Genomic DNA, 5,741 nt, shown 5'->3' on the forward strand with positions numbered 1-5,741 from the left:
TTTACATATCCTACATTACTCATTCCATATGTACATGTACGTATATACTGTATTCTACATCATCTACTGCATCTTGCCTATGCCTCACACCATCGCTCATCCATATATTTACATGTACATATTCTTATTCAGCCCTTTACATTTGTGCGTATTTGTGTGTGTAAGGTAGTTGGTGTGAATTTGTTAGATTACTTGTTAGATATTACTGCATAGTCGGAACTAGAAGCACAAGCATTTCACTACACTCGCATCTGCTAACCATGCGTATTTGACCAATGTGATTTAATTTGATTCCAGAGCTTGATCAAAGTGCCTAGATCCTTCTGTTGCTTGGGAAAGAAATTGTCAGAGTGCATAAAGTGATACAGCAAATCAATGGACCACATGATGCCCCCTTTGCTCAGAGACTCGGCTTAGGCTGGGTCCTAGTAGGCGAAGTATGCCTGGAAAACGCACACAAGCCAATCGTGAACAGCTTCAAAACTAATGTTTTGGAGAATGGACAGCCCTCCTTCCTCACTCCATGTCAGAGCTACATTCATCTGAAAGGAAAGAAGAGGGACTCACTACAGGATCTGAAGTAGCTCCATATCCCACACACCTACAGTGCACTAAGAACTCCCTCTCAAAGGTGAAACGCACAGAGTTATGTGTGTTTTCAGATGCTTCCAACAAAGCAATCGGTGCAGTTGTGTAAATCAGCCACTGATGAATACGGGACAAAGTGAAGTGGGTTTTGGGAAAAGCCAAGTTAACTCCTCAATCGGAGCCTACCATACCCCACCTGGAACTATGTGGAGCAGTGTTGGCAGTAGAAATGGCAGAGCTCATCCTAGACAAAATAGACCTCAAACCAAACAACGTTAACTTCTACTGCGACAGTAAAGTAGTCATAGGATAGATGCATATACAATGAGACTAAACTCTTCTATGTGTATGTTCACAGCAAGAGTCCAATGCATCTGTCAATCAACACGCCCGGAGCAGTGGCACTACGTGCCCACAGAACACACGGCGGGCCAGACTAACAAATGCAGAGGTTGGCATCAGTGCAGGTGCGCAAAGTGGAACTCAAGATTACTGCTCAGGGGACCACCAAGAAATTCCTGGGACCCGTCTCAGAGGTCATACTCCTTTTAGCTAAAGAAGACTAAGAGGTTGCTAGTCTTTGAGGTATGTGTATAACATTAATTAATAGTGGCCTCTTTCAGATGCCAGATGGGGAGTATTCTGCCTTCTATTCTTTTGGCCAAGCGCCTTTTGATTTGGCACCATCCAGTGGCTGTTTTGTGTAGCCGCAGCTTAACATGTACTATGCTGTGCTACTTCTTTGTTGGTGGTAAAAGAGGAAATAGGAAATGATGCAGTTCGGCCTCATTGTTGGAAAATAGTGACGTAATACTGCTGTTTATCTTCTGCCATCCTTCTTGTTAAACCTTCGTAAAGCATTGTATTTTTAAACCGTTTCAACTGTAAAACTGGAGGAACTTTGTGGAAAGCCTATTCCTGACTCTGGTTCAGTTCTTGAATTGAGTTTGACTGGCTGCAAATTATGGTTGCATACATAACAGCCTCCACTCTTCTGGTAAGGCTTTCCAGTAGATACCGTTTGCATTGGGGAAGGTAGTGTTCTTCTAGGATCCACCAAACCCAGATTTGTCCGTCGGGCTGCCAGATGGTGAAACGTGATTCATCACTCCAGTGAGTGCGTTTCCACTACTCCAGAGTCTTCGATCTTCACACCACTCCAGCCAACGCTTGGCATTGTGCACGGTAATCTTAGGTTTGTGTGTTGCTTCTCGGCAATGAAATCCCATTTCATTAAGCTCCCGACAAACAGTTCTTGTACTGACATTGCTTCTAGAGGCAGTTCGGAACTCGGTAGTGAGTGTTGCAACCGAGGACAGACAATTTTTACACGCTACGCGCTTCGGCACTCAGCGGTCCCATTCTGTAAGCTTCTATGGCCTAACACTTCCAGACCTTTCCACTTCACAATAACAACACTTACAGTTGACTGTGGCAGATCTAGCATGACAGAAATTTGATGATCTGACTTGTTAGAAAGGTGGTATCCTATCACGGTGCCACGTTGAAAGTCACTGAGCTGTTCAGGAAGGCCATTCTACTGCCAATGTTTGTCTATGAAGATTGCATGGCTGTGTGCTCAATTTTATACACCTGTCAGCAATGTGTGACTGAAATAGCTGAATCCACTAATTTGAAGGGGTGTCTACATACTTTTGTATATATAGTGTATCTTTTGTGTTTCAAAAACTACACCATGCATTTGTCTACACCATAAATGCACTGAAATTGGGTACCTTGCCTAACCTCAAAATAATGTGCAACTGACCTCTCTTGAGACATAACCCAGATTGACATACACAGAAAAACTTTCAACAACTCTTCTAGACATACGCATCACGGACCCCTTTTCAACTGACAGCAAACAACCTTTTTCAACCTTGGCTTGTGAAGTTCCTAGCTCGGAGGTCACAAATCTTTTTCCCTTTTTGAGCGACTGAAAAATAGATGAGTAGAAGAGGTGAGATCCTCTATCCTCATCATCGTAAATGTCATAGCGCTGACATTTTTATTCATGTTCATCTGTCTCCCATGGCGATGTCTTGAAAATGCATGTATCACTGTCAGCCACCAGTTCTCTCTGTTACATGAACCTAACACAGTCTCACGGAGCTCTTCATCATAGATTCAACAAGAAAGACACCTTAACAGATATTACATCTCCCAAAACAAATAGTAGGAGATCAGCTAAATTCTCAGGTGTGAATAAATAGGAAATAAAGTAAATGAAGATCTTCCAAATCAAATCACTAATATTTTCTGGTCCATACAACACAGTGCAGCGCATAGCGACCCATTGGCAAACATCTCTAGTGATTCAAATATCAATGAGAGTTATCTACAAAAGGTGCTGCTGAGAATCAGGAATCAGATAGGACTCATATTATGAGAGCTCTTACAACTAGAAAGTCAGATCAAAGAGATTCAAAGAGGGAATCCCAGGGAGTGGGGGTGCTTGTTTACCAGGGTGACTATACCGTACTGTCTGCATGGCAAACTGCCATTAAAAAGAGTCTGAAAACACAGACACATGGGAGTGTGCTCCCATTATGTCAATCAGCTCCATACTACAAGAGAGAGAGAAAGCATTATCAAGTGGATGTTGAGCTAAACCATAATGGGTGTGTGGTTGTCCAGGGTCAGCTGGCCTGATGCAGTCATGTTAGCTGTTTTGCTGAAAGTGTGTGTGTTTAGGGATGTCCATCACTTTTACAAGCAAAGAGAGGAGGGCCCAGGGGTGTTGTAGTGGTGCTGGAGGGGTGGGCAGTTGTGGTCAGATCAAGGTTCAGTGTGAAAGATCCAAATCTACTGGAGGGAGACCTACAGCTGAGACGCACACATACAGTTGAAGTCTGAAGTTTACATACACCTTAGCCAAATACATTTAAACTCAGTTTTTCACAAGTCCTGATATTTAATCCTAGTAAAAATTCCCTGTTAGGATCACCACTTTATTTTAAGAATATGAAATGTTAGAATAATAGTAGAGAATTATTTAATTCAGGTTTAATTTCTTTCATCACATTCCTGGTGGGTCAGAAGTTTACATACACTCAAATAGTATTTGGTAGCATTGCCTTTAAATGGTTTAACTTGGGTGTAACTGAGTCAGGTTTGTAGGCCTTCTTGCTCGCACATGCTTTTTCAGTTCTGCCCACAAATTTTCTATAAAATTGAGGTCAGGGCTTTGTGATGGCCACTCCAGTACCTTGACTTTGTTGTCCTGAAGCCATTTCGCCACAACTTTGGAAGTTTGCTTGGGGTCATTGTCCATTTGGAAGACCAATTTGCAACCAAGCGTTAACTTCCTGACAGATGTCTTGAGATGTTCCTTCAATATATCCACATCATTTTCCTCCCTCATGATGCCATCTATTTTGCGAAGTGCACCAGTCTCTCCTACAGCTAGGCACCCTCATAACATGATTCTGCCAGCCCCGTGCTTCACGGTTGGGATGTGTTCTTCGGCTTGCAAGCCTCCCCCTTTTTCCTCCAAGCATAACGATGGTCATCATGGCCAAACAGTTCTTATTTTGTTTCATCAGACCAGAGGACATTTCTTCAAAAAGTACGATCTTTGTCCCCATGTGCAGTTGTAAACCGTAGTCTGGCTTTTTTTATGGCGGTTTTGGAGCAACGCCTTCTTCCTTGCTGAGCGGCCTTTCAGGTTATGTCAATATAGGACTTGTTTTACTGTGGATATAGATACTTTGTACCTGTTTCCTCCAGCATCTTCACAAGGTCCTTTGCTGTTGTTCTGGGATTGATTGCACTTTTCGCACCAAAGTACGTTCATCTCTAGCAGACAGAACGTGTCTCCTTCCTGAGTGGTATGATGGCTGTGTGGTCCCAAGGTGTTTATACATGCATACTATTGTTTGTACAGATGAACGTGGTACCTTCAGGCATTTGGAAATTGGATGAACCAGACTTGTGGAGGTCTACAATTTGTTTTGTGAGGTCTTGGCTGATTTCTTTTGATTTTCCCATGATGTCAAGCTAAGAGGCACTGAGTTTGAAGGTAGGCGTTTAAAAACATCCAGAGGTACACCTCCAATTGACTCAAATGATATCAATTAGCCTATCAGAAGCTTCTAAAGCCATGACATATTTTCTGGAATTTTCAAAGCTGTTTAAAGGCACAGTCAACTTAGTGTATGTAAACTTAATTGTGATACAGTGAATTATAAATGTCTGTAACAATCTGTCTGTAACAATTGTTGGTAAAATTACTTGTCATGCAGAAAGTAGATGTCCTAACCGACTTGCCAAACTATAGTTTGTTAACAAGAAATTTGTGGAGTGGTTGAAAAACTAGTTTTAATGACTCCAACCTAAGTGTATGTAAACTTCCAACTTCAACTGTACATACTGTTGGGTTCTAATTTTCAGAGTAAATTACTTACGGACACTAGAAAAGCTTGACCAAGTTTAATTCTTCCCAAAGGGTCGATACAGCTGGATTCAGACAAAATACATTTCACACAAGCACTGATATTTAACCCTTTCTCCTAGGCTGAGTCTCCTCCTACCCATCTGTACAAACAGTGTTCTTTACTGCAGGCCACTAGTGATATGGGCCATAAACTTCTCTTTCTCCATTAAGGTGACCTGACCTCAACCCCCCTCCATCACTAATCCATGGGTCTCTCCCCTTATCAATTCCTGCCACATGTAATCGCTTCCCTGCACTCAACACATTCCAAGCTCAGTTGCACAGTCTATATACCTTCCTCCTAGAACCTTTAACTTCTGGTGTAGACCCTCTAAACCTCAGCACTCCATCAGTGACATGAATAGGTATATTTTCATATTCTCAGAACCCAACAATACAAACTAATGTGCACCTGACCACATTCTTGCACATACAAGTCCAAAAAGATGCACAAACACACACCCATACACACACCGTATCAAATTTCATCAAAACTTACAGTCCTCAAAATCCCTCTCATAAACAACCATTCCAACAGTGTCCCCTCAGATGGCAGCCCGAGAGCCCCAGGGTGTGAGAGAGGACCCTCTCATGGTCGCAGTGACAGGCAATATCAGAGGCAGCTATCTCTCAGGCCAGTCCTTCCCAGCAGCAAATTCATCAGGAGTTGACAGGTCTTAAGGTGCCCCTGCTCCGCTTGGCTATATCACTGGAACTT

The sequence above is a fragment of the Oncorhynchus tshawytscha genome, linkage group LG20 (assembly GCF_018296145.1).
Source record: "Oncorhynchus tshawytscha isolate Ot180627B linkage group LG20, Otsh_v2.0, whole genome shotgun sequence".
In the NCBI taxonomy this organism is placed as follows: domain Eukaryota; kingdom Metazoa; phylum Chordata; class Actinopteri; order Salmoniformes; family Salmonidae; genus Oncorhynchus; species Oncorhynchus tshawytscha.